At 43.3% G+C, this 22,987-nt stretch overlaps 1 protein-coding gene across 1 annotated transcript in view; it reads left to right on the forward strand.

The window, feature by feature from the left end:
* Positions 1–2,903: 2,903 nt before the first annotated feature.
* Positions 2,904–22,987, forward strand: part of VANGL2 (VANGL planar cell polarity protein 2) — a 65,959-nt gene continuing 45,875 nt past the window's right edge. Inside the window, exon 1 of the mRNA XM_075844596.1 lies at positions 2,904–3,264. The gene's annotated coding sequence lies outside the window, so the exon portion shown is untranslated. The remainder of the gene's footprint in view (positions 3,265–22,987) is intronic.

The following is a 22,987-nucleotide window of genomic DNA, read 5'->3' on the forward strand; positions in this document are numbered from 1 at the left end:
ACCAGGGAAAGAAAGATCAATCCACCACTGGCCCCCAGGGAAAGAAAGACGAATCCACCACTGGCCACCAGGGAATCCACTTGCTATATTCCCCCATGCAGGATTAGATACACCTGTACAGGACCGATCCTCAGACTGTGGTTATCTATGGGCACGTGGATGGAAGAGACACAAACTGAACTATCCCTTTAATTGGTCTATATGGCCACAGGTGAAAACGTTCCATTTCTCTCCACTACATATGAAACCCTATAAGTGCAGCGTTACATAATACTAAGAGGTAAAGGTGACAATGCCCCCAGGGGCCGTGACCTGCAGCGCACGGGACAATGTCATATTTTACCTGCACCGACCCCGGCTGACTACCAGAAGCACGGCGTAGACTCACATATTCCAGAGGAAGGCGGGCAGGGCGCAGAGGAGTAGACTGCAGCACCCTACACGGAATTCACTGGGTGTTACCTTACCTGGCTCTAATGGCAAGCGGGGGGTTAACCCATTCTCCACTGGTTATCACTGTGATCACACATGACAGGATTAGATACATGGCTCAGCAGGCAGTATCACACATGATAGGATTACACAGCTCAGCAGACAGTATCACCCGATAGGATTAGATACATGGCTCAGCAGACAGTATCACACATAATAGGATTAGATACACTGGCTCAGTAGACAGTATCACACATGATAGGATTAGATACACAGCTCAGCAGACTGTATCACACATGATAGGATTAGATACACTGGCTCAGCAGACAGTATCACACATGATAGGATTAGATACACCGGCTACACAGACAGTATCACACATGATGGGATTAGATACACAGCTCAGCAGTCAGTATCACACATGATAGGATTAGATACACGGCTCAGCAGACAGTATCACACATAATAGGATTAGATACACTGGCTCAGTAGACAGTATCACACATGATAGGATTACATACACAGCTCAGCAGACTGTATCACACGATAGGATTAGATACACTGGCTCAGCAGACAGTATCACACATGATAGGATTAGATACACCGGCTACACAGACAGTATCACACATGATAGGATTAGATACACCGCTCAGCAGACAGTATCGCACATGATAGGATTAGATACACAGCTCAGCAGACAGTATCACACATGACAAGATTAGATACAGCGGCTACACAGACAGTATCACACATGATAGGCTTAGATACACGTGAAAATAGCGGGGACACTATGGAGGAACAGATCCTCCTCCTGCGGGTACCCCGGTAGTGATCGCCCTCCGCTCTGGCCTTGGTTATCAGTCGCTGCAGGTTTGCAGTAATATATTCCAAGTTTATAATCGAAGGAGAGGGACCCCATTTTTATATTGCTTAGAATCCCCTCCCTCTTTGGTGGCAGTATCGGCCAATAGGAAGAGACAGATATCGGGGTTCTCATGGCAAAATATGACATTACTGGGACCCAGAAACCACTTGTAATGCTGCAATAAAATCAGGACCATGATGCTTTGCAGCAAAGCTCCTCTCCTAGCCTGGGCGGGTCCTCTGTCTGCCTGGCTCCGCCCCTCCTGGTGGATTTAAAGTGACAGTCACCCTTATGTGAGAAATTGGTAAATCTTTGAATTTATAGTCATCAAATCCCAAACTCCCAATTTGTCTTTTATTGTCTATTTATTTATAATGATATCTGTTCCTGTGAAAGCTGGGTACTGATCAATCACCGCCATTACAACTCCACAAGAGCGTGTCACCCAACTTTCCCTGCAGCATAACAAGAGATCTGCTGTCCAGTTCAGTGAAGGGCCCAACAAGTATTTTGAGATTAGTACCACAGTCCATATTATTTACCACCCAGCTATTCTATAAAGGTATGGCATCAGTGGGTTTATCACCTCATAACTAGGCAGGTGTACTGTACAGCAAATGGAGAAATCCTGTGAGATCGGCCTTACTAATCACCACCCAGCTTTCCCATATCCCTGAATGGCAAACTTGCATTAGTGTACATAGATATGGATTCGGGGGGGGGGGGGGGTTATCGCCGCATAACTTGACAAGTGTACTGTACAGTAAACTGAGAAATCTGAGTTACAACCCCTGTGAGAGTAGCTTTACTAATTACCACCCAGCTTTTCCGGATTCCTGAATGACAAACTTGCCCTATTGTACATAGATATGGGATCGGAAAGGGGGAAGTGGGTTATTGCCACATAATTAGGCACGTGTACTGTACTGAAAACGGAGTAATCTTAGTAAGAAGCCCTGTGAGTGTAGCCCTACTAATTACCACCCAGCTTTCCCAGATTCCTGAATGGCAAACCTGCCTTATTGTGCAAATGATTAGGATCGGAGGGGCGGAGGGTTACAACTAGGCAAATCTGAGTAACAACCCCTGTTAGAGCGGCCTTACTTATTCCCACCCAGCTTTCCCACATACAGATATAACTGAAGGTAATTGGAAATAATATTTACTGGGGAATTTTGCATAGACAAAACATTTTCGCAACCTGTAGCGGGAATTTGGGGCAATATTTTTTATAATTACCCCCCAATGCATAATTTACACTAGGCTCTTAGATACCCCGATACGTTTTAGTCTTACACAGCTCCCCCTAGTGCCATGGCAGTGGTCCTACATGTGGCAGTGCCATCTTCCAACAAAGGGATCTGTTTGTCTTCTCACGTGACGGCGTTGCAAAAACAAATCCGGCCAAAATAATAGGATAATGTCCCAAAATAAGATCAAGGGGGAAGCCCTGAGGTCCAGATCCCTTGTAGCAGCCACACATTAGAAAGAGAAAGGAGATCTGTGACTGTAGACAATGGTGGGAGAGGGCAGGAGCTGAGGAGGAGGGGGCAGGCGGAGGAGGAGGAAGGGATAGGAAAGGAGGAAGGGAAAGGGTTGTCCTTGGATCAGCACAGAGGTGTAGTATCTGCATTCTGGAGAGACACACAACTACGCTCACATCTACAGATCCTGGCAATCACTTGATCGATGCGCCTGGAAATCTGCCCTAATCCACAGGGATCGACTCACCGGAACTGGGATTTTTTTTCAAAAATTTCTGTCCTTTTTGCAAAATGTGGATTTTTTAACTCAACCCCGGACAACAAAAGCTTCTCGTATAAAAGGAGACTCTACCTCCCCTCCTCCTTTTTTTTTAAACAGCCACCGTCCTGCTTCCCTCCCTTCCCCCTCCTCCTCCTTTTCCAAGAAGTGATCCTGGAAGCTGGGGGATTGCACATGTCTGAGGATTTTCCTAGCCGCTTGGGGTAAGCCGCATAAAATCTGCAATGATATTATGTTTTTTTTTTGCACTTGTTGGGGGGTCTCCTTGGCTGGAGATCAGGATTGGGGGGGGTTGGGATACATTGTAACGCTGAGCTGATACATTGTAACATTGAGCTGCTACATTGTAACACTGAGCTGATACATTGTAAGTGATCTGATGGGAGCCATTCTCTGCTCTGGGAGGGGGGGATCTAAGGATCCGCTGCCATTAGATCTGATACCGGTCCGATCTAATCTACATTTGGGGTTCGGGAGGGGGGTCCGGTGACTGTACGGTTATAGGATTTCCACGCTGTGATCTTATTATGTTCTGTAGATCTGCTCCACGCTTGTTCATAATCTTAATCCATATTACAATCCCATTAATATAATCTGGAGATAAGGGGCGGTTAATCCCATGCTTCTACCAGGTGGCGTTATTGGATTATGAATCTATATGGCTGGCCTGTCCCCTCCAGCAGGCCCGATGAAGCCCTGGACTTTCCTAAAGTGTCTGCCCAGGGAGGGATGCAGCTGGTTGGGGGGAGCTGCCCACTAATACCTTACTAGGCTTGTGATTGTCTGCTGAGGGGGAAGGGGTCACCCCCTTTTGTTCACTTCGCATTGGTACGATGGATCGGTGATGGTCGTTGACTGTTGTGGGATATCGGAGGACGTGTTAATCGTTCACGTTGCGGTACACAGACTAATATGGCGTAATAGAGATGTATTACCTGCAGATAACATGGTGGGCACAACCTTACCCTGTGCCCGCTTCCTCTATGGTCTTTAACTTGGAATTTGGGGTGGAAGACGTTGGCAGCGAGATCGTATGGGGGGTAGGGGACGGGTTCCTCCAGGGCGGCCTGTTTCTTTGCTGACTAGGGGGGTCCCGCTATTTGGATCATAGGTCCCACATTGGCTGAGACTCTCCTGCCAGTTATGGGGGCCCTACGATTAAGTTTATGATCGTGGTCCCCCCTAAGTGGGCCTGTAAACTTGTGATCATGAGTGCCCCTCCGCATTGCCTGCCGGTGATGAGGGACATGTGATCCTAACCCCCATAACCATCAGACGATTAACAATCTATGGGGGGGATCTACAATAACAGTAGTGGACCCCCATAGCCAGAAGGTGACTGCCAATAATTGGGACCCATGACCTCATATCTAGCAGTTTACTGACCGTTAATGGGGCACCTTAAAGCTGGTAGATGACTATTGATCACCTACCGACTATAGGGTGTCCCCCTATTGGGCTTGCCATTGACTGTCAGCCCTTCTGTTGGTTATCGGGGTCCCATATTACCAACAGGCTATGGGGAGGCCTTCAACTTTGTTATGGCTGGTCCCCATTGCCTGCTGGTTGTCCCAAGTCCTATACTGACCGGCAGGCACCTGCTGACTATGAGGGACCTGTGGTTGAACTTGGAATCTCTGGCCCCCCCATTCGTTGCCTGCTGGCTATGGGGCCCACAGCGGAGTTTGGGACCTTTTGGTGTCAGCCAAGCGTATTTTAATGAGTCCCATATTGGCTATGGGCGTCCCAGATCAGGATTGTTATTCCCCCCCCCCCCCAGAGACTTCTGATGAGATGTGTAGAACTGTGCCCCAAACTGGAGCACGATCGTAGGTCCCACATAGTCATAAAGTTCCCAAAAGGCCAGACTTCTCGTGAGTGAATTTAGTAGAGTGATTACGGTACAGGAAGTCGTCTGCATAGATTCGAAGGGTTAATTTCCTGGGGTTACGTTGGTCAGTAACGGAAAGTTGTAGGAAACTTCAGAGGTGGAGGTGTAACAATTGTTTATGGCACCGTTGTCCGAGATCGCCACGGTTTGGCCTAAGATGGTGCTGTGCACCTTCTCCAGAACCTCCTTGGATTGACGTCACCACCAATAATTTTGGAATAATCATGTGACGTTCAAGGTCAAATCGTTACCCGGAATCCACATTACAAAAACATTCATCAATTTTTTTTCTTTTTTTTTTTTTCTTGGTGGTTCCTGATGAACTGTCTGATTGTAGGGCATCGGGATTTGCAGCAATGGAAGCCATCTTCTACGTAGGGTTCTTCTTGGGTTCCTCGTTCTTGTTGACGTGGGTCACAGTCATTGATTGGGTCGCAGGATTTGTCCTGTGCAGGTACATCGCCACCTCCATAGAGAACAGACCACCGATGAGCAGTACACCTCTACTCGGTCACTACGCAGGTACCTGCATAGGACGTATCCCAGGAAGACCCATTGCACCTGGCCGGAACCCACAAATACCAACAAGCCCCTTGGAGGTCTGATTTGTTAGACTGTTTTTGGAAAATGTTCTTGTTGGTTGACAAATATCTGGAAAAAATTTGAAGTCCCATCAATGGTTGGATGTTTATTGGTCTTGCCGGTCAAGGATGAAGGATTGTTATTGGCTGTAGGGCAATTACAATGGACGATCTGTCCCGGTATGTTTTTGAAGGTGTCCTCCGAATGACCGGTAGCCCTTAAATTCCCAGACCTAATGTCTATGGGAAGGTAATTGAGTGTATTTTGAGGAACCTAAGGCCGGGGTCTACGAGGTGACTTCCTATTCGAGCTGACCCGTGGCCTCTGAAGTCGAGCAGCAATCTTCTCCATATCAAGGTGACCGACTTGATGACTTTCCAAAAAGTTTTAGTTGACACAGTCGCGCTACGACGGAACTCAATGGCGATGTCACATGACAACAGCAGAGTAGCATTTCCCTTTGAGTTCTGTTGGTGTGTGACTAGGTTGGGGGGGGGGGGGGGCACAAAAATATCAACATTGTACTCTCCTGCTTTGGGTTTAACACCATCGAGACGGCTGTGTAGCCTGGGCTGAGGAATGCTGGGCACTATGTACCCAATAACTGTGCCCCTCCCATTCACTTGACATCCTGGCGACGGAATGTGGAACTAAAGTGTTAAAATTCCAAATGACTCTCTGCAAACTGCGCCGAGAGAGTGTTATTGTGTCCCCTGCAGCCTCGCTTTCTATGGTGGTGGTCATCTGGGGAGATGGACGTTCTGTGGAGGTGGCATCAAAAAAGACTTTGATGGTTGAGCTTTGGGTCATTTGGAAGTTAGCAGAATCCTGATCCAGAAAAGCGCGTTTTTGGGGAGGTCTGAAATTTTGGCGTTGATTATGCCTTTAAAATTGTTTTAATTTTATTATTATATATATATAATTATTATTTTTTATTTTTTTTATGGATTGCATATAACTTATTATAGACCTAGGCCCAAATTAGGTCAACAATCAACAAAGCGTCTAAAATATATATATTTTTTTAATATTATAAAATTTATAACTTGGCAATTTATTTGAACATTTTTGTGAATTGTTCAAATTTTTTCAATAAATATAAAATAAAAATATGACCTAATTAGAATTTAAAATGAAATAAAAAATTGTTTTTAACTATGCAAATGTAATTAAACACCCCCCCCCCCTTGTTTGAATAAGCTCCTCCCATTTTAAATGGTGAACAGTATAAAATCTATATTTTGCCGTTTATTTATGAGCGTGACATCAAAAATGCCTGTTTTTTTTTTAATGATTTCATTGACTCCTATTCATCTGACGGTCCATACGGTCAAAATGGCTGTCTCGCTTATAAGCAGTAATCTGATTGGTTGCTACGGTCAAATCCTTCAAATGTTTTAATTTTAATCCTTAATATTGTTCATATTTGTCAGTCTGGCGGTGGGGTCTTATTTTTCTGTATTTGTTGGGACCTGTTGACTATAAACATCCTTTACAGGTATTATGGTCTAATCAGGAGGGGTTCATAAACAGACAACACATTGATATTAATGGGCACGGTGTAATACTCCATTTCTCCTGTGGTGGCACTGCAGAGAAATTGAACACTTACTGCCAGGTTCTCCCCAGATCAAAGCCGATCAATAGGGGTCATTTTGATCTACTTAATGTCAAGATCCCTTCTAACAAGTAGCGATTGTCCAAAGTGGACAATTCCTTTTTAAGTTTTAAAAAAAAGATATTTTTCTGGAAAGCTGGGTGATTTTAATATGGTCGTCATAACTGCTCCCATAGAGGTTGTCACTCAGCTTTCCCATACTCCACATCGATAAATGTGCCAAATTATTCAGGGATATGGAAGCCTGATGTCCATTTACCTTTAAGGGAAAGCTGTGAGAGATGTAACGGAGGTTGTGTAGGTAGTCACCCAGCTTTTCCAGGATCGCATATAACTGTATGGCTGTATTTGTTATTGACAACTTGACTTACATACATTATGCTGACACCTGCTCTTTTAAGAGTCACCAACCGGGTCTATTATGGTCCCAAAAAGGGCATCGGTTGTTAGCTGGGATGGTCAACCTTTTGATGGTGTTTACTCAGCTGAGTTTGGGATGACATATGGGACTGGAAGGTACTTCAAGGTCGAGTCTGTTACCAACTCCAACATGTTCTGGTGGTCCTTGTGCTGGTTATATTGGGGGGCAAAGGAAGCGCTGAATTGGTTTTTCTCATCCATATTAGAAGACAACTGTGTTCTAACGGCATGGAATGCTCAGGGGCGGGCCCAGGATTCTTAAGCAACACCCCTGAGCAATATCTTAAAGGGGAACATACAATTTTTATGAGCAGTATTACCAAGTTGGATCATGTATAGGGGCAGTAAAGATCGCTTTCACTGGTCAGGGGGTCTCATAAACTTTCCTTTTTCTAAAAACTGCCCTTGTGATGTTAAGATTTCTGTATCTTCTTCGTGGCTGAGGACTGGCAAAAGGCTGTTTTTTATTTTTTCCCCTGCCCTCACCAGGGACCGTGAAGCAGACTGTATCTCCCTGCAGGCTGCTGGTTAATTAATATGGGATCTCTGCCCTGGGGGTAGCTGTCCTCCTTCATTCCTAAGGAGTGATCCGCAGACAATAGACGGTGTTAATCATTGACCCTGGTTCCTTATATGCGCCCTGTTATGTCTCACAGAGGGGGGGTGGGGGGTTGTTGGCCCCCATGATGCATTCATGGCTCTGTTAGTACAGATGTGGTCACCTTTCATACGCAGATTCAAGATGGTTTGTGGTGTCGTAAATGGCCATGTGACTAACACGTCCTCCTGAGCGTCTGCATAGCAAAGGCCTATTGTGTGTACTCTACAGCTGTTGGAGAACTACACCTCCCAGCATGCCTGGGTATGTAGTCCCTTTCCAACTGGCTACGGACCACGGCATAGTCTAAAAAACAATTTTTTTTTAATTTACCGTAATGGCGGCCATTTTTTTATTTTTGATGCGCTTTCACTTTAAAAGAAATATGGCGGCTGACAACGCCCCTCCTAGACTTTTTTTTTTTTTTTTTTTAAATTAATTTTATATATATTTTTTTCAGATACAAGCTGATATAAAAATGAGAGATTACTAGATCGCCTACACGGCGTATGACATGAGTCACTGCTGCGGCGCACGGTTCCCTCCTCGCCATACTCCAGACGTTTGTAGAATAATTTGCATATTTCTCTATTTATATCTCAGGAGTCTTAATTAGGAAATACAAGCAGAGCGAGCACATCCCACCCTAAGTGATAGGAGCATCGCGGTGCGCCCCCTCCCCCGTATCGTGATGGGAAAGCCATTAGTGCGGGTCTGACACGTTACCTGCTCCTAGACGAGGTGCGACGTCTCCTGAAATATTTATAGTCCTGTAGATACGCGGTGATATCTGTGCCTGCAACACTAAACACCGCTCACTCTGCGGGAGATTTCTACGCGGTAGATGATTTGTGTCGCCCAAATGCCGACGGGCCGTCATTACCCTGTACCCCACATCATGCCCTGTAAGCGTTCTCCTAGCAGCTGGCCTTATTTTATTTTTTTCATGGCACTGTTATTTTTTTAACTATATGGCGGTATAATGCGGGCGCGGTGTGGCGGTGGTAGTATGCAGGTGCTACGTAGCGGTGGTATGCGGGTGGTATTATGCGGCCAGTAAAGGGCGGCATTATGCGGGCACTATAGGGCGGTATTAGGCGGGCACTATATGGCGGTATTATGCGGGCACTATAGGGCAGTATTATGCTGGCACTATAGGGCGGTATTAGGCGGGCACTATAGGGCGGTATTAGGCGGGCACTATATGGCGGTATTAGGCGGGCACTATATGGCGGTATTAGGCGGGCACTATAGGGCGGTATTAGGCGGGCACTATATGGCGGTATTATGCGGGCACTATATGGCGGTATTATGCGGGCACTATAGGGCGGTATTAGGCGGGCACTATAGGGCGGTATTATGCGGGCACTATAGGGCGGTATTAGGCGGGCACTATAGGGCGGTATTAGGCGGGCACTATAGGGCGGTATTAGGCGGGCACTATATGGCGGTATTATGTGGGCACTATGACAGTATTATGCGGGCACTATAGGGCGGTATTGTGCAGACATTATAAGATGGTATTAAGTGGGCACTATATGGCGGTGGTATTATGCGGGCAAAAATTTCACCGATACACTAACATGAAGTGGTGTTCTAGAAGAAAGGCAAAACTGAGCCGGTGTATCTAATCCGGTCACGTGTGATACTGTCTGCTGTGTATCTAATCCAGTAACGTGTGATACTGCCTGCTGTGTATCTAATCCAGTCATGTGTGATACTGCCTGCTGTGTATCTAATCCAGTCATGTGTGATACTGCCTGCTGTGTATCTAATCCGGTCACGTGTGATACTGCCTGCTGTGTATCTAATCCGGTCACGTGTGATACTGCCTGCTGTGTATCTAATCCTGTCACGTGTGATACTGTCTGCTGTGTATCTAATCCTGTCATGTGTGATACTGCCTGCTGTGTATCTAATCCTGTCACGTGTGATACTGTCTGCTGTGTATCTAATCCTGTCATGTGTGATACTGCCTGCTGTGTATCTAATCCTGTCATGTGTGATACTGCCTGCTGTGTATCTAATCCTGTCATGTGTGATACTGTCGGCTGTGTATCTAATCCAGTCACGTGTGATACTGCCTGCTGTGTATCTAATCCTGTCATGTATGATACTGCCTGCTGTGTATCTAATCCTGTCACGTGTGATACTGCCTGCTGTGTATCTAATCCAGTCACGTGTGATACTGCCTGCTGAGCCGGTGTATCTAATCCAATCACGTGTGATACTGTCAGGCTTAGATACAAAGCTCTCTATCATGTGTGATACTGTTGCTGTATCTAATCCTATCGTGTGTGATACTGTTGCTGTATCTAATCCTATCGTGTGTGATACTGTTGCTGTATCTAATCCTATCGTGTGTGATACTGTTGCTGTATCTAATCCTATCGTGTGTGATACTGTTGCTGTATCTAATCCTATCGTGTGTGATACTGTTGCTGTATCTAATCCTATCGTGTGTGATACTGTTGCTGTATCTAATCCTATCGTGTGTGATACTGTTGCTGTATCTAATCCTATCGTGTGTGATACACCCCTGCAGGAGTGTCTTGTGGTGTTATATATGACCACTGATCTAATAATTCCTGAGAGCCTCCACTTGGTAATGAGGGGCCACGCTGGGTGGGCGCAGATGTTGTTTTGCGTTGGCACAATGCGGCTTTTGTCCCCCTTTCTCTTGTGTTTATGTGACGGGTGATTACAGCGCCGTTTTCTCCTGCCGGGCGCCACTTTTCAGCGCTCTCCTGACTGAAACCGCTTTTTATGTTGGGCCAGCGAGGAGCACGAAGCAACAAATCAAGTGTCTCTGCGGGAGATGGGAGCGCCCCGCCCCCGCCGCACATTACCGCTTTGTTTGTACACATCAGGCTGCGGCCTATTCAGGCCTCCACAGCTGGAGGGTTCTGCTCACTATCACTACGGACACGCTGCGTGCGCTGAAGAGGCGGAAAGCCCTCTATATGTGTTTAATTCACTATAAAAATGTAGTCACCCAGCTCTCCCAAACTCCTGAACGGCAAATCTACACTAGTACAATGGGATGGGGGAAGTATCGTTTCTTAAGAGTGCTGGGAAAGTTGGGTGACGTCCCGTGTCTGTGTTTACAGATTAACATCCTGTGCCATAAAACTGGATATAGTGATGTATCACTGCTCCGATTTGGCCCGCGGGTGCCTGGGAAAGCTGGGTTATATGGGCGATGCTGTTGTATTATACAGATTAGTGCGGGATCAGGGGCTGAGCTATACGGGGTGCGGAGGTCGCAGTAACACTCGGGCCCTGCGGGTGCCCAGAGGTCCCTATTCCGCATAGCTGGGTTTGGTCCTGTTTCTGGGAAAGCTGGGTGAAGGCCAATATGGCGGTGAATACGTTTGTGATACGGTGATGGCGGCCATATTGGTTCCCAGAGATGTTGCTTGTCCTGGGCTGTGTCGCTCCCTGTTTTGCGGGACCTGTGGGTGTGACGCCGTCCCTTGATGCGGCTCCAGATCCATTGTGGGCCGGACTGGGCAAACAAACCTGATCAAACATTGTGCGCTGTCACCGGGCTGCCAGGGATAGTGATCGGAGCGCTACGTGCCCGGTGTGACCCGCTGCTGGGGGGGAGGGCAGGTGGAGGGCAGGGCAGGTAGAGGGGAGGGCAGGGCAGGTAGAGGGGAGGGCAGGGCAGGTAGAGGGGAGGGCAGGGCAGGTTGAGGGGAGGGCAGGGCAGGTTGAGGGGAGGGCAGGGCAGGTTGAGGGGAGGGCAGGGCAGGTTGAGGGGAGGGCAGGGCAGGTTGAGGGGAGGGCAGGGCAGGTTGAGGGGAGGGCAGGGCAGGTTGAGGGGAGGGCAGGGCAGGTTGAGGGGAGGGCAGGGCAGGTAGAGGGCAGGGCAGGTGGAGGGGAGGGCAGGGCAGGGCAGGTAGAGGAGGGCAGGGCAGGTAGAGGAGGGGAGGGCAGGGCAGGTAGAGGAGGGGAGGGCAGGTAGAGGAGGGGAGGGCAGGTAGAGGAGGGGAGGGCAGGTGCAGGGCAGGGCAGGTGGAGGGGAGAGCAGGGCAGGTGGAGGGGAGGGCAGGGCAGGTGGAGGGGAGGGCAGGTAGAGGAGGGGAGGGCAGGTGGAGGGCAGGGCAGGTGGAGGGCAGGTAGAGGGGAGGGCAGGGCAGGGCAGGTAGGGCAGGGCAGGTAGAGGAGGGGAGGGCAGGGCAGGTGGAGGGCAGGGCAGGTGGAGGGCAGGTAGAGGGGAGGGCAGGTAGGGGAGGGCAGGGCAGGTAGCGCTGTGGTTACTGTCAAGTTCACCCCTTCGGGTCACAAGAGACGTGAAGAAGAAGTAACGATGAATAATGAGGAGATCCTGTGCCTGGTCCTGTCCTCCGCCGGCTCCGGTGTAACTTGTGACCAGGGGCGGAGCGCCACTTTATTGAAATCGGCAAATTCTACGAAAAATTAATTCCAGCGACTGATTTATTGTCTGTCGCCCACGGTTACTGTTACTATTATTATTTTTTACCTGTTTAAAGTTTCTTAAAGGGGAAACTAAACTTTCAACAAACTTCTGAAGTGTCGGAAGTTTGGATTGGGGGGGGGGGGGTCCGAGCACTGAGACCCCCACCAATCGCTAAAATGAAGCGGCAGGAGATCTCATGTGAGCGCTCGGCCGCTTCGTGTCTGGTCGGCATTTTATGGAACGCCGATGTATCGGAGTACGGACTCATAGACTTTCTGTTGAGTTTTTTGTCCCGTGTTTTTGCGGCAAGGAGTCCGGGCCATAGAAAGGCTGCGCAAAAGACACGACCTGTCAGATCTCTCGCTTTTTACGGACCGTGCTCCCATACTTTATATGGAAATGTGGTGGCTGTCCACTGTGGCCGTGTGCATGGGGCATCACACAAGATAGGATTAGATACACCACTCAGCAGACAGTATCACACATGAAGGGATTAGATACACGGCTCAGCAGACAGTATCACACATGATAGGATTAGATACACAGATCAGCAGACAGTATCACACATGATAGGATTAGATACACAGCTCAGCAGACAGTATCAGACATGATAGGATTAGATACGTGGCTCAGCAGACAGTATCACACATGATAGGATTAGATACACAGCTCAGCGGACAGTATCGCACATGATAGGATTAGATACATGGCTCAGTAGACAGTATCACACATGGTAGGATTAGATACACAGCTCAGCAGACAGTATCACACATGATAGGATTAGATGCACAGCTCAGCGGACTGTATCACACATGATAGGATTAGATACACAGCTCAGCAGACAGTATCACACATGATAGGATTAGATGCACAGCTCAGCAGACAGTATCACACATGATAGGATTAGATACACAGCTCAGCAGACAGTATCACACGTGACAGGATTAGATACACCATCTCAGCAGACAGTATCACACATGATAGGATTAGATACACAGCTCAGCAGACAGTATCACACATGATAGGATTAGATACACAGCTCAGCAGACAGTATCACACATGATAGGATTAGATACACAGCTGAGCAGACAGTATCACACATGATAGGATTAGATCCAGCGGCTCAGCAGATAGTATCACACATGATAGGATTAGATACATAGCTCAGCAGACAGTATCACACATGATAGGATTAGATACACAGCTCAGCACAGTATCACACATGATAGGATTAGATACACAGCTCAGCAGACAGTATCACACATGATAGGATTAGATACACAGCTCAGTACAGTATCACACATGATAGGATTAGATACACAGCTGAGCAGACAGTATCACACATGATAGAATTAGATACACAGCTCAGCAGAGTATCACACATGATAGGATTAGATACACAGCTCAGCAGACAGTATCACACATGATAGAATTAGATACACAGCTCAGCAGAGTATCACACATGATAGGATTAGATACACAGCTCAGCAGACAGTATCACACATGATAGAATTAGATACACAGCTCAGCAGAGTATCACACATGATAGGATTAGATACACAGCTCAGCAGACAGTATCACACATGATAGGATTAGATACACAGCTCAGCAGACAGTATCACACATGATAGGATTAGATACACAGCTCAGCACAGTATCACACATGATAGGATTAGATACACGGCTCAGCAGACTGTATCACACATGATAGGATTAGATACACAGCTCAGCAGACAGTATCACACATGATAGGATTAGATACACAGCTCAGCAGACAGTATCACACATGATAGGATTAGATACACAGCTCAGCAGACAGTATCACACATGATAGGATTAGATACACAGCTCAGCAGACAGTATCACACATGATAGGATTAGATACACGGCTCAGCAGACAGTATCACACATGATAGGATTAGATACAGAGCTCAGCAGACAGTATCACACATGATAGGATTAGATACACGGCTCAGCAGACAGTATCACACATGATAGGATTAGATACACGGCTCAGCAGACAGTATCACACATGATAGGATTAGATACACGGCTCAGCAGACAGTATCACACATGATAGGATTAGATACACAGCTCAGCAGACAGTATCACACATGATAGGATTAGATACACAGCTCAGCAGACAGTATCACACATGATAGGATTAGATACACAGCTCAGCAGACAGTATCACACATGATAGGATTAGATACACAGCTGAGCAGACAGTATCACACATGATAGGATTAGATACACAGCTGAGCAGACAGTATCACACATGATAGGATTAGATACACCAGCACAGCAGACAGTATCACATATGATAGGATTAGATACACGGCTCAGCAGACAGTATCACACATGATAGGATTAGATACACGGCTCAGCAGACAGTATCACACATGATAGGATTAGATACACGGCTCAGCAGACAGTATCACACATGATAGGATTAGATACACGGCTCGGCAGACAGTATCACACATGATTGGCTTAGATACACGGCTCGGCAGCGCACTCCTGTATGTAACTTTGGCCGTTTCTTGCTTTCCCTCGTTCTGTTCGTGACATCCGGCTGCAGCGTTTTCTTTCCTTCGGGTCTTTTTCTAGAGATCTCGTTTTTCCAGACTATCAGATGACGACTCTGGGCTTGGAATTTCAGGTGTACAGAGTCTCGCGGTGCGCCCCTCACCCACCGTACCTTCTATTGTCCTGGATCTTATTCAGAAACTTTCCCGCCATCATTAATGGGGCGTCACAGTTGGCAGCACAAATAAGCGCAGTTGTCCTAATTTTTATGTGTAATATTGCTCAAACTGACGCTGTAGCTTTAAGTTTTCATGTTGTCATATGTTGTGCCGCATCCTCGCAGCAGGAAGGTCTTGCTTTACAGCAGTTTGACTAGGACAGGGTCCGCTCCTCTTCAATAGTAGACGTTCCCCATCCCCCAGTACTGTACAGAGCGATGAGGAGATAAAGGAATAGTTTACTGTATGGAGTGTAATCTAATTTAAACACAATAAAATTTAGTATTGTAATTGTTTTACAACAGTCGTAAAGAGAGACTCTGCTCCTGGGATCGAGTTCAGTAGCTGAAACTAATGGTGATAATTACTGATTGTAAAAAAAATATTCCTGTCTCATTTCCCTTCAACACCCAGCGTCCTGGGGGCGTACTTTACGGGATGTTATTTCCCTTTTTTATTTTAGTGACTCTATCCCTTTAAATACATTTCTTAAAGAGACAGGCGTCCAGAATGGGGCATATTGGCTAATCAATTTAAAAGTTTCAGGTATTTTTTTTTTACATGCCAGTTATCCGTAATTTTCTGACTGGCGGTTAGATATGGGGTGTGTAAATGTGCATTTTTTAATATCTGCTCGTCCTTTAACGTGCGCATCCTTTGGCGCTTTTCCAGACTCTAAAATGCCTGCCGCTGTATCTTCGTAACCGCGATCGGCTTGTTCTGATACGTTTTTCTGGTGTTTGCTTTGATAAATGACTTTATGGATGGAGCTGTAAAGCTATTAGACCGCAGATAATAACACGCGTCCGTCTTTATTGGGTCTATTTGTGGAACATAAAATAAGATGGTAGATAAGGACTGTCCGCCGCTCTCTAACCACACATCCACGCATGTCTCGCCTGAAATACTCTGTGCTGCTGGGGTTCTATACCTTTCGCTATAACCTCTGTTCCTCACTTAAGGACACTTGCCCTGTCCTCGCTAAACTCATCGCACGATTGGACGTGTCGGTGGCTTCTACAAAAACGGCACACTTCTCCTGAAATACTCTGTGCTGCTGGGGGCCTTGCTTCTGCCATTCTCAGTGTGTGAGCTCTGTCCTCGCTGACCTCTTCATAGATCGTGCCTGCACGTTTGCTTACTGAAACACTCTGTGCTGCTGCGAGCATTTGTCAGATCTGTTTATAGGTTGTTCTGTCCTCTAACCAAAATGGTCGTCCGACGCCGCTGACTGTTAAAATCGTTTGGATGTGGAATTTCTAATATGTCATTACGCTAAGTGCTCTACTATTTACACGGTTGGCGTCTAAGTGCCTCGCGGGCCTGGATTATCGTCTTATTAGGAGACAAATCACTTGAGTGGTCATAAATTAATTTAAACGTGTATTGATGTCATATTTAACCCGGCGTCCACTTGAGGCGGCCATTTTGCATGTTTAAGGAGTGTCCTTTAAAATGGCTGTCTTAGAGACTTACCCATAGCAACCAATCGGATTCTACCTTTCATTTTTCTATCACACTTTTTAAAATGAAAGCAGTCATCCAATTGGTTGCCAGGGGCAACTACTTGCCATATATGAGGCCTTGTGGTTTTAGGTTGGACATTTTTATGGGTAAATTTTCTGACTTGACGGCGACCTTTTGAAGGTTGATCTGATAACTTGCGTTGTTTGCTGTTTTGGCGCCATCATTGATTCTAAAAGGGTATGTCCGGCTGGGTGATATTTACTGTAGTATTACATGGCAGCCACTCTCGTGAATGGCCGTCCATACAAAACACGTCTCCAGACCTCCAGATTATTCGCAGAGATCCTCCTCAATGTCGTCCATATGTTCTTTGTGAGACAATCATGTGGTGGCCATATTGGAAAATGAGATGAAGATAAATAGGATGCTTCACGTCCGTCTATTTGTATATCTATAGGGGTGCAGATATACCAGTCGGACCCAGGCCGTAAAGTAAATGGCGCATGGTTGGTGAGGGCCCTGTTAAATATTTCGCTTTGGGTCTTAGTGGCTTTACGTTGCCCTTCTCGGCGCGATGAAGAAATATACAGGTTGTGCGTTTGCCGGTTGCACTGCAAAAACTAGAAATACTTTTCCATGGAAATTTCACCGCTGAGATTCCGCAACGCTTCGTGCATTCGTCCTTGGATGGACAGATGCGGTTTCTTATGGCGAGCTGCGTGTTGAACTTGAGGTGAGATACGTCTGACATCGCCTTGTCAGGTGGAGTCGGCGGAAAGTTTGCCCAGACAGCGGGGTACGTCCCATCTGTTCTGCTGATTTACTGCGACACGTCCTCAATGTTTCCCTATAGAAGACCAGGCTGAATGTGACCTTACTACCATTGTGAAAAATACCACCGGATCAGATCTCTTAGGGTATGTGCACACACACTAATTACGTCCGTAATTGACGGACGTATTTCGGCCGCAAGTCCCGGACCGAACACAGTGCAGGGAGCCGGGCTCCTAGCATCATAGTTATGTACGACGCTAGGAGTCCCTGCCTCGCTGCAGGACAACTGTCCCGTACTGTAATCATGATTACAGTACGGGACAGTTGTCCTGCAGCGAGGCAGGGACTCCTAGCGTCGTACATCACAATGATGCTAGGAGCCCGGCCCCCTGCAGTGTGTTCGGTCCGGGACTTGCGGCCGAAATACGTTCCGTCCATTACGGACGTAACCTGGTCGTGTGAACCCAGCCTAATACTGCCCCTATATACAAGAATATAACTACTATAATACTGCCCCCTATATACAAGAATATAACTACTATAATACTGCCCCTATATACAAGAATATAACTACTATAATACTGCTCCTATATACAAGAATATAACTACTATAATACTACCCCTATATACAAGAATATAACTACTATAATACTGCCCCCTATATACAAGAATATAACTACTATAATACTGCCCCCTATATACAAGAATATAACCACTATAATACTGCCCCCTATATACAAGAATATAACTACTATAATACTGCTCCTATATACAAGAATATAACTACTATAATACTGCTCCTATATATAAGAATATAACTACTATAATACTGCCCCCTATATACAAGAATATAACTACTATAATACTGCCCCTATATACAAGAATATAACCACTATAATACTGCCCCCTATATACAAGAATATAACTACTATAATACTGCCCCTATATACAAGAATATAACCACTATAATACTGCTCCAATATACAAGAATATAACCACTATAACACTGCCCTCTATGTACAAGAATATAACTACTATAAAACTGCCCCTATATACAAGAATATAACTACTATAATACTGCCCCTATATACAAGAATATAACTACTATAATACTGCCCTATATACAAGAATATAACTACTATAATACTGCTCCCTATATACAAGAATATAGCTACTATAATACTGCTCCTATATACAAGAATATAACTACTATAATACTGCCCCCTATATACAAGAATATAACTACTATAATACTGCTCCTATATACAAGAATATAACTACTATAATACTGCTCCTATATACAAGAATATAACTACTATAATACTGCTCCCTATATACAAGAATATAACTACTATAATGCTGCCCACTATATGCAAGAATATAACTACTATAATACTGCCCCTATGTACAAGAATATAACTACTATAATACTGCCCCCTATATACAAGAATATAACTACTATAATACTGCTCCTATATACAAGAATATAACTACTATAATACTGCCGCTATATACAAGAATATAACTACTATAATACTACTCCTATATACAAGAATATAACTACTATAACACTGCTCCTATATACAAGAATATAACTACTATAATACTGCTCCTATATACAAGAATATAACTACTATAATACTGCTCCTATATACAAGAATATAACTACTATAATACTGCTCCTATATACAAGAATATAACTACTATAATACTGCTCCTATATACAAGAATATAACTACTATAATACTGCTCCTATATACAAGAATATAACTACTATAATACTGCCCCAATATACAAGAATAGAACTACTATAATACTGCCCCAATATACAAGAATAGAACTACTATAATACTGCCCCTATATACAAGAATATAACTACTATAATACTGCCCCCTATATACAAGAATATAACTACTATAATACTGCTCCTATATACAAGAATATAACTACTATAATACTGCCTCCTATATACAAGAATATAACTACTATAATACTGCTCCTATATACAAGAATATAACTACTATAATACTGCTCATATATACAAGAATATAACTACTATAATACTGCCCCCTATATACAAGAATATAACTACTATAATACTGCCCCTATATACAAGAATATAACTACTATAATACTGCCCCTATATACAAGAATATAACTACTATAATACTGCCCCTATATACAAGAATATAACTACTATAATACTGCTCCTATATACAAAAATATAACTACTATAATACTGCCCCTATATACAAGAATATAACTACTATAATACTGCCCCTATATACAAGAATATAACTACTATAATACTGCCCCTATATACAAGAATATAACTACTATAATACTGCCCTATATACAAGAATATAACTACTATAATACTGCTCCCTATATACAAGAATATAGCTACTATAATACTGCTCCTATATACAAGAATATAACTACTATAATACTGCCCCCTATATACAAGAATATAACTACTATAATACTGCTCCTATATACAAGAATATAACTACTATAATACTGCTCCTATATACAAGAATATAACTACTATAATACTGCTCCCTATATACAAGAATATAACTACTATAATACTGCCCCCTATATACAAGAATATAACTACTATAATACTGCCCCCTATATACAAGAATATAACTACTATAATACTGCTCCTATATACAAGAATATAACTACTATAATACTGTTCCTATATACAAGAATATAACTACTACAATACTGCCCCCTATATACAAGAATATAACTACTATAATGCTGCCCCCTATATACAAGAATATAACTACTATAATGCTGCCCCCTATATCCAAGAATATAACTACTATAATACTGCCCTATATCCAAGAATATAACTACTATAATACTGCTCTTATATACAAGAATACAACTACTATAATACTGCTCCCTACATACAAGAATATAACTACTATAATACTGCCTCCCTATATACAAGAATATAACTACTATAATACTGCCTCCCTATATACAAGAATATAACTACTATAATACTGCCCCTATATAGAAGAATATAACTACTATAATACTGCTCCTATATACAAGAATATGACTACTATAATACTGCCCCCTATATACAAGAATATAACTACTATAATACTGCTCCTATATACAAGATTATAACTACTATAATACTGCCCCCTATATACAAGAATATAACTACTATAATACTGCCCCTATATACAGGAATATAACTACTATAATAATGCCCCTATATACAGGAATATAACTACTATAATACTGCCCCCTATATACAAGAATATAACTACTATAATACTGCTCCCTATATACAAGAATATAACTACTATAATACTGCTCCTATATACAAGAATATAACTACTATAATACTGCCCCCTATATACAAGAATATAACTACTATAATACTGCTCCTATATACAAGATTATAACTACTATAATACTGCCCCCTATATACAAGAATATAACTACTATAATACTGCCCCCTATATACAAGAATATAACTACTATAATACTGCCCCCTATATACAAGAATATAAATACTATAATACTGCCCCTATATACAAGAATATAACTACTATAATACTGCCCCCTATATACAAGAATATAACTACTATAATACTGCCCCCTATATACAAGAATATAACTACAATAATACTGCCCCTATATACAAGAATATAACTACTATAATACTGCTCCTATATACTATAATATAACTACTATAATACTGCCCCCTATATACAAGAATATAACTACTATAATACTGCCCCCTATATACAAGAATATAAATACTATAATACTGCTCCCTATATACAAGAATATAAATACTATAATACTGCCCTCTATATACAAGAATATAACTACTATAATACTGCTCCTATATACAAGAATATAACTACTATAATACTGCTCCTATATACAAGAATATAACTACTATAATACTGCCCCTATATACAAGAATATAACTACTATAATACTGCTCCTATATACAAGAATATAACTACTATAATACTGCTCCTATATATAAGAATATAACTACTATAATACTGCCCCCTATATACAAGAATAGAACTACTAAAATACTGCCCCTATATACAAGAATATAACTACTATAATACTGCCCCCTATATACAAGAATATAACTACTATAATACTGCTCCTATATACTATAATATAACTACTATAATACTGCCCACTATATACAAGAATATAACTACTATAATACTGCCCCTATATACAAGAATATAACCACTATAATACTGCCCCCTATATACAAGAATATAACTACTATAATACTGCCTCCTATATACAAGAATATAACTACTATAATACTGCCCCTATATACAAGAATATAACTACTATAATACTGCCCCCTATATACAAGAATATAACTACTATAATACTGCTCCTATATACTATAATATAACTACTATAATACTGCCCACTATATACAAGAATATAACTACTATAATACTGCCCCTATATACAAGAATATAACCACTATAATACTGCCCCCTATATACAAGAATATAACTACTATAATACTGCCTCCTATATACAAGAATATAACTACTATAATACTGCTCCAATATACAAGAATATAACTACTATAATGCTGCCCCCTATGGACCATTATGTGACGTTTTTATTTTTGGCTGAAGTTGCTGTTCGGTATTTGCTATGGCGGGCCATATTTCTGTATCTGGAGTCTCTCGTCCGTTTTACTCTCCGCTCCTAATAAATGTGGTTTTGATGAACCCTGCGCTCTGGTAATTGGCTTTTTTATCACTGATATTATTGATCTCTTGCTAATCCAAAGTCCATCTCGCAGACGTTTCCTCTTCATTTCCTTGGGTGGTTCATTTAGAGTTGACGCTCACCCGAGACATGAATAAGGCCGTGCATCCGTGGTGCTGGATAGGCCGGGGCGGGGTATGGACACCATTGTTTGTTTGCGCTCAGATCCAATTAAGGCGACCTTCACTGGGTTACATAATCTCCTCTCGCCAGCTCCTGTGTTGTGGATCCATCGTACGTGCCGCGCAGTGACTTGTATATACAGTCAGCGTGGCACAAATGAACGTTACATGAAAACTTGTAGAACCGGCTTGAAGCTTTGTTTACCAATGGCTTCCTTCTGACTCAGTATTATATTTCTATAATCCAGCAATAGCAACGTTCACGGGTTTGGAAACAAAAATAAACAAATAATGGAAACACAAAAATTCAAAAAACACAAACTTTTTGAATTTTTTTGGAATTCTTTTTTTTTTTTCTTTTTGTTTAATTAACTGTTTTTTTTTTTTTGTTTTGTTTTTTATATCAACATTTTTTTTTAGAAACCGGTTTGTGTCGTGAGTTGTGTGTTCTGCATGTTTTCACCCCAGAAAAACATACTAA

This window comes from Rhinoderma darwinii, chromosome 12 (assembly GCF_050947455.1).
Source record: "Rhinoderma darwinii isolate aRhiDar2 chromosome 12, aRhiDar2.hap1, whole genome shotgun sequence".
Lineage (NCBI taxonomy): Eukaryota > Metazoa > Chordata > Amphibia > Anura > Rhinodermatidae > Rhinoderma > Rhinoderma darwinii.